The sequence below is a fragment of the Panthera uncia genome, chromosome D4 (genome assembly GCF_023721935.1).
Source record: "Panthera uncia isolate 11264 chromosome D4, Puncia_PCG_1.0, whole genome shotgun sequence".
Taxonomy (NCBI): domain Eukaryota; kingdom Metazoa; phylum Chordata; class Mammalia; order Carnivora; family Felidae; genus Panthera; species Panthera uncia.
In genome coordinates, this window is record NC_064807.1 from 9,009,861 (window position 1) to 9,022,014 (window position 12,154).

Below are 12,154 nucleotides of genomic sequence, written 5' to 3' on the forward strand. Positions count from 1 at the left end.
CACATCAGTCTTGGGGGATGGGGTGACACGAGCCCACTCTGTGGTAGTGAAACAGCACCGACTATATGACACAGGGAGGTGAAAGCAATTTTGAAAAGAGGAAATCACAGCCGGTGAAATCTGAAGTTGAGACATAAGAGGCCTGTTTACGGAGAAGCAAAAATTGCTATTCCAGTGTGGGAAGGCATGCCCCCGCATGTCCCGTAATGGCCTTAAAGAAAAGTCAGTCCCTTTGGCACCCGGAGCCCCGTAAAACAGGGTGTTCTTAACACTGAATGGAAGGACATGCGAAGATTCCTAAAGACAGGCTGGGGCTTGATGGGCCTCATGGGTTGGGATTTACTGAAACTGCTACAAAAGAGCCAACGAGCAGCCTCGTAACAGGTTAAAAATAATTCGGAACGTAATGGCACCAAATTAACCCCGTCCGTGTTTTACTTGGCTCTGTCTCCAACCTGGGTACGTGAAGGTCAGTGAGATCACAGGTGCTGCTATTTTCTTTCCCTCACCTCACTCTTCTGTATTTCTCATTATGCTTTTATGACTGGGGAAAAAAGTGCCTCTCAAAAAAACTATTTTGAATTTTAGGTTAAAAAACAAAACAAAACAAAACTCCCAAGGGTTTGGGTGCTGATTATAAAAATGCAGAAAGAGACACGGGGCGCCTGGGTGGCTCAGTCGGTTAAGCGTCCGACTTCGGCTCAGGTCATGATCTCGCGGTCTGTGAGTTCGAGCCCTGCGTCGGGCTCTGTGCTGACAGCTCAGAGCCTGGAGCCTGTTTCGGATTCTGTGTCTCCCTCTCTCTCTGCCCCTCCCCTGTTCATGCTCTGTCTCTTTCTGTCTCTAAAATAAATAAACGTTAAAAAAAAAAACATTTAAAAAAATGCAGAAAGATACAACTAAGCAAACAGTCCATCACCAGATTTGTTTAACAGGATAACATGGTGGCAAATAAAAACCCCGAAACCGGGTTGGTAACTTCTCTTGCAGAATACGTATTTATGTCAGGGATTCCTCTGCAATGTGGACACTATAGTCTGTCGGACTCCACGGTATCTTCCCATGCCTTCCAGTAATATCCCCTGGCATTAGTGTACTGATTTTTTTTAAATGTTTTATTTATTTTTGAGAGGCAGGGGAAGCAGGGGTGGGGGGTGAAGAGAGAGACAGAGTGGGACAGAGGATCCCAAGCTGGCTCCATGATGGCAGCAGAGAGCCCAAGGTGGGGCTCAAACTCACAACCAGTGAGATCGTGACCTAAGCCGAGGTCAGCCGCTCAACTGACCGAGCCACCCAGGCGCCCCAAGTACTGATTTTTTTTTTTTTATTAAAATGAGTGTAAATGGATTTGGTCTTGATAATTTGGGTGGGTGGGTGGATGAGGGGGCTTCATATGTGTCAGCGAACAAAATAAACCTATTTGGCAGCTGTGAAGCACTCGGTAGTGTGCAAGGGGTTCAAAAAAATTCTTGATCTTGGTCTGTAGCGAATGGCAGAAGCCCCGACTGCGCGCGTGGGAAAGGTAATCCCGTATGGCAGGTACGACGCTCCCTTCACACGCTCCACTATGCTGGCGTCCCATCCGCCCCGTCCTATCAGCACACAGACTCAGCTCACCATTCTAAATGCTACAGACAACCAGACCGTCCCAAACACTGGATCATGTATGTACTGAGTCTACCAACATGCAACAGGACCCTGTGGCAAACGTGCATTTTCAAGAGAAAGCCTTCCTGAGAATGACAGGAAACCTCTCACCAGTGCCCCCAGTTTGAATCCCTGAGAGCAGAGTCTCAGAGCTGGAGCTGGAATTCTTTCAATTCTTTCAATTCCACGTGGTTCTCTCCAGGGCCACCAAAGGCAGAGTCACATAAGGACAGGGCAGGAAAGATGGGGCATGGACTCTTCCTCATCCCTCCTGGGGAGGTGAAATGACGCCTCCAAGATGTCATATAGCAAAACAACGGCAGATCTGGAACCCCTGTTCTTTCCACTAAGTTATCAGAGGCAACTTGGAAAAGAGGAACAGACCCACTGGCAGCCTCGATCAAGTTTTGAGGCTATCATTTTTATTATATTTTTAAATTTTTTTAATGTTTATTTATTTTTAAGAGAGAGAGAGAACGAAACGAGCGGGGCAGGGCCAGAGAGAGAGGGAAACACAGAATGCTAAGCAGCCTCCAGGCTCTAAGCTGTCAGCACAGAGCCTGACATGGGGCTCGAACCCATGAACTGTGAGATCATGACCTGAGCTGAAGTCAGATGCTTACCCGACTGAGCCACCCAGGCGCCCCTTGAGGATATCATTTTATTTTATTTATTTATTTATTTTTTACATTTATTTATTTTTGAGACAGAGAGAGACAGAGCATGAACGGGGGAGGGTCAGAGAGAGAGGGAGACACAGAATCTGAAACAGGCTCCAGGCTCTGAGCAGTCAGCACAGAGCCCGACGCGGGGCTCGAACCCACGGATAGTGAGATCGTGACCTGAGCCGAAGTCGGACGCCCAACCGACTGAGCCACCCAGGCGCCCCGAGGATATCATTTTAAATAATCTTTAGAAAATATTCTACTGAAGGTGCAAGGGAGGGACATTTTACAAAACAACTTCCTGTATTAGGATTATGCTTTCTACAAAGGACTATGAGCAGAGTGACCTTAAATATTGTATTTCAGTAGGAGTGGCAGACTAAGCTTTGCCTGGAGCAAAGTTTCATGGTCCCATCTACAATTTTTCACGATTCTGACAATCCCACATCCTCCAATAGAAAACAAGAAAGGAAGCCGTGCAAAAGTCCACAGATTTAGGCTTAAAATGCACATTCTCTTTTGGGGGCTTTCTTGTACAACACTGAAAATGAAAACCCAATTAATTTAGTGCCTTTTAAAAAAAAATTTTTTTTTAACGTTTATTCCTTTTTGAAAGACAGTGCACGAGCAGGGGAGTTGCAGAGAGAGGGAGACACAGAATCTGAGGCAGGCTCCAGGCTCACAGCTGTCAGCACAGAGCCCGATGTGGGGCTCAAACTCAGTGACCACTAGATCATGACCTGAGCTGAAGTCGGACGCGTAACCGACTGAGCCACCCGGTGCCCCTAGTGCTTTCTTTTTGCCTCTTCATTTCAAGTTAGATTAGATGTGCTAATCTGGTTTTCACCGAAAACGAAAGAAAACAGTTCAAGCTGGAAAACAGCTGTTGCGAAATCTCTGGCAATTTCCAAGGAATAGCTGGGTTGAAGGAATGGCTGTACTTATGTAGGCATAGTTCAATGATCTTCATCAATGTGCTCTGAAATTAGAAGAGAGCCTTCAAATTCTTGAGGAACTCAGGAGCACTTAGGTCAAAACTGCATGCCTTTAGAATTCTTCTAAGTGAGAAAATTTTCCAAGGAGACACAGATCACTGGACCCTAATGGGAAAGAACGCCAACAATGTCTACCTTGACCCACATCAGTCAAAAGAAAAACACAACGCAGGATTCACAGAGTGTGCCGAAACGACACAGACTGCAACCAAATCTCCCCGAGCCCACATTTCTGGCTGGCCCACTCACACAGTCACAAGTATTTGCTGAGTGCTATGGGCGAAGTGCTCAGATGCTGGCATAGGGCAGTGGACCAGACAGGTGAGCGCACCGGCTTTCCTGGAGCTGAATGCCAGTGGAAAGAGACAATAAGATAACCTTGGCATGATGGCATGAAGAAAACTAGCCTAGGTCACATGACAGATCCTGGCAGGGTGAGGCTATTTCAGCTGGGGTGGTCGGGAGGGATGTCTCTGGAAAGAGACCATCAGGGCAAGGAGATAGCCATCTGGGAAGGAGCCTTCCTGGAAGTGCAGAGGACCTGAAAGACAGCCTGGTGTGAAAGCCTTCCTGAGAGCTAGGGGAGAAGGCCAGGTTCAAAGGCCAGGCAGCGGCCAGATGGCCACGCCTCCCAGACTATGCTGAAGTGTTTTGAGTTTAACTGCACTTGCAGTAGGAGACCGGAGTGTTTTATGTGGCAGGTTGGGGGAGCTGGAGTAGGGGTAGCAGGTAGGGGGTGATGGGAGTTGGTATTTGTTGTGGAAAGTACCCTGTGACCTCTCTGGGTAGCCACCTGAACTGTTGTGAACAAAGAGGAAAAGCCATCCTCCAAAATTCCAGGAGTCTGCAAATGTCACAGGCCCCAGCACCTAACCCCCTGCACCTCCACCTCCTTTTCTCTGCTCAAAGGTGGAGGATGTGCTGTGCTGTATTTCACCTCCACTGGGGGCCAAGCAGGGTCGGTAGAAACCCCAGGAGCACAGGCGTGGCTGTCAGAGAGGCTCGGGTCTCCCGGGGACAGCCAGGAGGTGACCTCTGTTGCCCTCCGCGAGTGGAGGGCACAGTCCGAGAAGGAGCTGCCCTTCCCTCCTGTGGAAGTCTTCTTAGGCATGGGGGAGGGAAAATCAGAAATCACGTCCCCAGAGGCAGGACACTAAAACTCTAGCATAAAGTAGAATGCATGTTGCCTAAACTCTGCTCATTTCTGGAACAGTTAAAAGCCCCACAAGTTAGAGCATCTCACAATCTATTTTAATCTCTATTAATTCCCATCTGTGTACACTTGGAGACCTGCTCTTGACAAGCTCTTTAAGGTGGCTAAGTGTGCACTATTATCTCTAATAGCATCTCTCAAATCTGGCTCTTAATTGCACTAATAAGGCGGGCACTGCTCCGACAGTAAGGAACAGAAACCTGACGATTAATGCTGCTTTCCCCGCTCCAAGCCAGTGCAGTTCAACCTACTCAACGTTCAATAAATGGGCGTCAAGTTGAATTTGCTTTGAAACAGCTTCCACGCGTGGACCCGCGAATAGGAAAAGCAGAGGATGATCGTTATCAAAACCAGCATACAAAGTAAAAGGCAAACCAGCTTCATCCCAAATCCCATTTGGAAGGTTGTGGAAGGGACCCTGCGAATCAAACATAATGCAACTAACTCAACCCTGGAGGCCCGAGATCACCGCAGCTGGCTGGTGGCGGGGCCAGGACCCCACAGGCCCAGTTCCTGACAGCTGGCCCCAGTGCTCTCTTCCCGCATGCACGGAGGGTTAGGGAGAAAACCCTAGAACAGACAGTTGATAGCTGAGTGTGTATAGGGTGGTGGGCTTGAGGTGAACAAGCCTGTAGGCCAATCACACAACATATTCAGCAAGTAAACATTCTGTCCTCCTTAATTCCATTGAGTGGGGATAGGGACATCTCTACGCACCCCCTTTCCCTTTCTCCTGGCACCCCAAACCGCGTATTCAAGATACACAACAGAAGTATTTTTGTTTCCTCTTTTACTATTACCTATCACGTTTACTCTGAAATTAGTGAATACTTTTTCGTAACAGCTTATTTGTTTTTGGAATCCTTCTTATATGAACCAGGTTCTCTATGTTATGCATTGAAACCTCGGAAAACCCTATGAAGAACATGCGATTATTTTCCTCGTTTTATAGCAAAGCTACGAGAGGTTACACTAGGCACCCCGGGTCACAGGCTAATTACCAATCAATGGAGCTGGGATTTGAACCCTGGCCCATCATATTCCAAGGCTTACTTTAAAAAAAAATTTTTTTTTAATGTTTATTTATATTTGAAAGAGAGAGACAGAGACAGAGTGCAAGCTGGGGAGAGGCAGAGAAGAGAGGGAGACACAGAATCTGAAGCAGGTTCCAGGCTCTGAGCTGTCAGCACAAAGCCGGATGTGGGGCTCGAACCCATATCTGTGAGATCATGACTTGAGCTGAAGTCAGACACCAAACCGACTGAGCCACCGAGGCATCCCTCCAAGGCTTATGTTGTTGACCACCATCCTAAACTCCCCAGGTAGACAGCCACCAAAAGGGACAGCTGTGACACCCACCCAGACAGAGGCACAGTGACGGTAAAGTTATCAGCCCTGTCTCTAACTTCCGGATACCCTCCCCCACCTCCACCCCATGAATGACGTCATTTCAAAACCTATACCTGTATCAAAACATCACATCTCACACCTTAGATATATACACTTTTACTTGTCAAAGACAAAAATTCTTTCAAGAAGATCTTTGTGCAGCTTTACTGATCCAAAAAAAAAAAGAAGTAAAAAAGAGTGTAGGACGGACACCAAATCTTGATTCAAAAAAAGCAGGTGTATATCTAAAACCATCTATTTGTCTGCAGGAGTTGGCTCCACGTAAAGATAAGACGAACTCATTGGGGCTTGTTAATATCAGTAAGCCCCATCCCATTTCTCATGGTTACTTTCCATGCCTGAGCTCTGCTTCAGAGCCCAATCCCCATTTCAAAGGCTAAAACTTGAAACCAGAAATTCCACGCATCACAGTTTCAAAAACTGAGCAACACAAGTCTCTCTTGCTTCTCCACCTGTAATACTTATTCTAGTTGGTCCTTTGAGGGCTATTTCTTCTACTGAATTTTGACAAAAGGGAACGACATACTGAGTAAGGTCCAGTGGCTGTGAAAATGATCTAGCCAGTGGATTTAAGAGTAAAATAAACAGTGTAGAAAAGTGACCGAAATGCTTTTTACTATGTCAAATATTTCCCCAAACAATTCAAATTCTTGCCATTAATCAGTTCAGGACTTCCTTCCTAAGGTACTGCAGAGCGTGAAATTTGGCAAAACCCAAATCTATTTTCTAGGGCCTTAGCTCTCCCTTGTGTATAAAAGCGGAAATGCAGCTTGCTAGAAATTTTGCCCCAGTAGATCTGACGACCCAATTTTAGAAGCTAAAAATGCCATTTGAAAAAGGAAAAGAAATATCAATTTTTATATCTTATAGCAAAAAAAACAAAGATTACCCAAAGTGACAAAACAAAAGAGAAGCAGGAACAGATTAAAGGCATCGGGCACATTACACTTTCAATGAAGAATCCAAAAAATCAAAAGCAAACACACAGAGAAAACCTTGTCAGTATAAGATATTTTAGGAAAAAGGACATCTCCCAGAATCACAGATGCTCTTGACTGTGATTACAACTAGGATTTTTCAGCCCCTGTCTCTGATTTCAGGCTGGATCGTACTTTTAATCCAGCCCAAATGCAAGACACTTTATCCTGTTTCAAAGGTTTCTAGAGAGAAACCACCTCTTTGGATAGGTGAGAAGATAATTTTGCTATTTTTCACTGTGTATTTCAATAGAATTTCAAATATATTATTTGAAATACCAATCTCTTTAAACCTTCTTGGTACCTTTTCCAGTCCTTTGTGACTACCTCCCCATGGATTTCTCTGCCTCCTTCCCAGGTAGGGTTTGGCACAGGCTGTTGGTGATGGAAAGCCACTCAAGGGATCTTAGCGTGTAGTTGCAACCTGGTGTTTCATAGCTTTATAAGCCACACAGGTACATTCCCTTGAGAAGGGTCTCATTTTACTTCCTGATTGCCCCCTACTACTGTATATTTTAAGACTTCGTTACTGTTTTCTCCACTTTGAGCTGCGGGAAGGAGAAACCCCAACAATCTTCCTTTCAGTGTGGTCAGGAGACAGGACCATGAAGCACAGAAAACATGGGGAGGCTTGAGCTTTTAGTTGGTGACAGACTAGTTGAGGAAAAAGAGGGTTTTCTCTGGGCTGCCCTTCCTGGAGGTCCCTCTCGAAACCCTAACACTTCTAAAAATAGCTGAATCTATCCCTAGATTCAAAGATGTGAGAAAGTGGGTTTTACTGCTATCATTCACGTAACATCGTTAGGGGCCCCCAACTAACAGGGCATTGCAAAAACACAGAGGTACCTTCCTTTATCACCAGGAGCTTATACAGCAGGCCAAAACAAACAAACAACAAACAAACAAACAAAATGCAAAAAAACAAGCATCTTCATACTCATACATGTGGACCACACAGACAGCCACCAGCAATTAAGAAGGACCTTTCCAAATCACAGTCTGGAGACATCACATCCATTGTGAAACAAAAGCATACTCTTCAAAGTTTGTTCCCTCTACCCGGCTGGCAATTAAATAGTATACAGAGCACATAATTTAGTTCGCATTCCAATTATCTTCAAGTGCTGTAGGGTATAAATCACTCACTCGGCAATTAAATAAATTCTGGGGTGTCACTAAATGTTTTAAGGAAGGGAAGGGTTCTGAAGTTGGTGGCGGGACCAAAGGTTCAGGAAGAATGGGAAAAACCAAGGGCTCCAGAATTCACCCTCAGTCCAGCTTTTAGCTTTGTGATCACCCCGGTTTTACTGAGCTCCCACCTCAAGAATGACTACGACAACTAGAGATGTCCCAGACAGGGCACACACGGCAGGAGGTGAACCGAAAAACCTGTCCCCCTGGGCTCATCAGGGACATCTGCCCGTTTAGGCCGATGGGATGCCCGCTCTCACACAGAAAGAAACAAAGGTATTTTTTTCGAGAAGTCATCAACACGAGCCGGTCATTGTGTATGCGCAAACACACACACGCACACATACACACACAGTACGTGGTGTCACAGTGTTGTCACCTGGGGTACACCACGGGAAAAGCCGTAAAATGCTAATGGAGATAGTGTTTTTAAACCCACGTTCATAGTCTCTTTTATGCCTTCTAAAGGCACCATTCCCTGTTGAGGGGAGTCACCCACTGTCTTCGGAAGGATTAGGATAAAGTTGGTACACAAAGAAAAACAAAACCCAAATGATAACCAGTGACTTCCAAAAACGGATTTGTGAGCCCACCATCAGAACGGCAGACTAAATCAGGATTTGTTGAGGGAAGGGAGGGTTTCCTCAGTTCCAAAGGCTCTTTGCAACCAAGAGCTACCCTTGTGGACAGGGATCCGCAGAACTGCCAGGAGTCATAGTGTTGAACCCCGGGTCGGGCCACATGTGAATGCGAAGTTGCTACATATAGGGCAGGAAGGCAGGGCACAGTGCCTTCTTTCTTGGCCACAGAGGGAGTAAAGAGGAAGAGAGGCAAAAGGTCAGGCCTGAGGATATTGCCACCTGTTGTATAATAATTTATCTGGTCTTTGTCCTAGGTTGCTGGCATAGAGCTTTTAAAACCCTTGGAATTTCCTGAGTGGCAGTGGTGCCTTTGTTATGCTAATGAGGTGACCCAGGGAGGGCCCCTAGAGGGCTTCTGGATGGGGGCTGTCACCAGAAGGACCAACCACCCTATTAGATGGTGGGGCTGTTGAGCGGGCCCAGCCTGGGAGGGGTGGGGGACCGGAGAGGGAATCCAATCACCCAGCTGATGATTTTAATTATTCGTGCCTGTGTAGTAATGAGCCCCCGACAAAAACTCTGGACCCCGCAGCTCAGTGGAGCTTCCCAGTTGGTGAACGCACTGACGTGCCAGACGGGCGATGTGTCCTGATCCAAAGAGGAGAGGGCAGGGGAACTCGGTGTCCCCTTCTCAGACCTCATCCAATGTGTCTCTTCATTTGCTGGATTCGCTGGTCCTTCTGACGTGGGGCTTCCGTAACAAAACTAATCACAAAGTAGTGCTTTTCTGAGTTCCGTTAATCATCAGAGCAAATTACTGAACCAGCGGGGGTCATGAGAACCCCTGAAGTTATAGCCGGTCAGTCAGAAGGAAGTGCAGGTGGCCTGGGGGCCCCCCCAAAATGTGGCTGCTGGGGGAAGGAGGCACCGTCTTGTTGGGGGGCTGAGCCCTTTAGCTTGTGGGGTCTGTGCCCATGCTGGGTAGTTGGTTCCAGACATGAACCCGGTTGGGGTTGAAATGGAATATTCACCCACAAGGGTCCAAACTTCGTGTGCCTGTGGGATGGGTGCAAGGGGCACGAGGAATGAGGTCCTAAAAGTGCCAGATTTTTCTGTGATGCTAATATAGCGCACACTTGAGGATGCTCACCTCACAAGCTCCTTCTGAGGATCTGGGAGGGTCCCTCACTAGGTGTTCACAGGGTCAGATTCAATACGCACAAGTGACATGTTTTTGTCTCACTTGTTTTAGTTTTTTTAATTCATTATTATTTTTTTACTTTTTTTTTTTTTTTTTTTTTTTATTGAGACAGAGAGAGAGCGAGCGAGCAAGCAGGGGAGGGGCAGAGAGAGAGGGAGACACAGAATCCAAAGCAGGCTCCAAGCTGTCAGCACAGAGCTTGATGCAGGGCTCAAACCCATGAATCATGAGATCATGACCTGAGCCGACATCGGACGCTCAGCTGACTGAGCCACCCCGGTGTCCCAATTGTCTCGCTTATTTTAAAAAGCTCCCTCACCCACCCACCCACCAGATTCTAGAAGCTTCAGTCTTGACAACCCTTTGGAATTGACTATGCCATTGTTGAGAAATGGGGCTAGACTGTCTCCCTGTTCTAGCACGGCACGAAGAAAGCAGCCAAGACTTTGCCGATTCTCAAGCTGGGCACGAAAGAGTTGAGGGGCACTCTGGCAACACCAGAGGGGCTGGGGTCCTCATGAGACTTCAGAGTGCAGGAGCTGGGAATGGAGTCAGGACCCCAGACTTCAACAGCACAGATCATGGCAATCTCCCAGAGGATGAGATGGGAACCAAGGGCACATCAGGGCATCGAGGGATGGGGCGGCCTGGCAGCCTGGCACTGACCCCAGCAGACAGAACCGAGGCACCGGCCCCCAAGGCCATGATGAAACACCCACTTCTGCCTTTTTCCAGATGCCACTTGAGAAGGTACGTGGGACAGCAGCCCCCAGGAAGAGGAGAGAAACAGCCCATGGGGTACATGCCTGTTGACCTGACTACCCAAAAAGATGAGTTAACTCGAGATTGGCTAAACCCCCAAGGAAATCTAAGTTTCCCTCAGTGGAAATAGGGATTTCAGAACAACTTTACAAAAACATTTGTTTCTTTTTTTAATTGAGCTGTGTTTGAAATTGTGAACCTTCTCATTTAAAACAACATTATGGATACAGAAAAATTTAAAAGCCTTCCAACTAAACAGATTGTCTAAAGGTCACTGTGGGAATTTTTAGCATAATATGATTATAAAATAAAACCTGTTTGTGATAAAACCGTAATAAAATTTTCAAAGAAGGTGGCCATATCACTTCAATTTAACCTAAGTGTTCTGAGGCAGAGACTGCTAGCTAGTCACCAAAATCTTATTTTCCTGGGCTGGCGGCCAGGCCACATTTCCCAGTCTCCCTCAGAGCTGGTGCGGCCACACCACCGACCTCCCGCCGACGGAATCCGACCAGAAATGGATTCAGGCCTGGCCCGACTGAACCCCACACCCACCACTCTGTGCTGTCTCCCCCACTTCCAGCTCAGTGGGGTGCAGATGAACAAGCTGCCAGAACGCTCGGTCAGCCTAGATCCTTGAACAAGCCCGGGCTCACCTTGGGCTTTTATGTGAGGGATAATATCCTACTTAGTTTTCTGGATAGGCCCATGAATGGGGGGTGGTGAGTGAGCATGACCTTAGGCTCTATTCTTGCACATCAATCTCGTGCTGATTCAAGGTGGCACTCCATGGGCGCTTACTATCTGCACGTGGAGCTCCTACGTTGTAGCAAGATCCACCTTACCCACTAGGAGCCGAGCAGGCATGTCGGCAGCTAGCAAGAACGCAAGGAAACTGGACTGGAACTGTGACGAAAGAACAGGCAAAGGCATGTGACAGCACAGGGGAAAGTTCATTTGTGAAGGCGCCACAGATATGGTGGCCAGGGGAGCTGGGCCCTGAAGGATGAGAAAGCTTCCGAAGAAAGGACAGGGGCGGAGGGTGGGAGAGTTCATTCCAGACTGAGGAGATAGAATCAAAGCCGGTGAGAAGCAGCTATAAGGAAAGAGGATTCTGTTCAAAGAGAGGGGAAGAGCTAACAATCGGGGTTGACCACGAATTGGAGGCACTACGCAGACAAAAAGGCAGAGCGATTCCTTGAGGGGTGGCCAGCCTCCTGGCACAGGGACGGCGGAGAACGCAGTTCCAGCACAGGATGGGTACCTGCTCCATTCACCGGCCTTCCAGCTCTGGGATCTACGTATCTCCGGTGCCTCTGCCAAGCAGGCTTTGTACAACATTGCCAGAAGAAAGAAGAATTATTTTAGCCCTGTTTCAGCATTGCTTACACGACGGTCTTTGCCACACTCCCTTTCAAGGCTGTGCTGGCTGGGATGGGACCATTCAATGCGTTCGATCCTAAGCCAGTAGAGAACATCCCTTCACGACGAGGCTCGGGAAAACCCCTTGAA

The 12,154-nt window shown here is 47.3% G+C and overlaps 1 protein-coding gene across 4 annotated transcripts in view; it reads right to left on the minus strand.

Moving 5' to 3' along the window:
• The window catches only part of SMARCA2 (SWI/SNF related, matrix associated, actin dependent regulator of chromatin, subfamily a, member 2), a 179,803-nt gene that overhangs the window by 53,660 nt on the left and 113,989 nt on the right, over nt 1–12,154 (minus strand). The gene's annotated exons all lie outside the window — the stretch shown is intronic.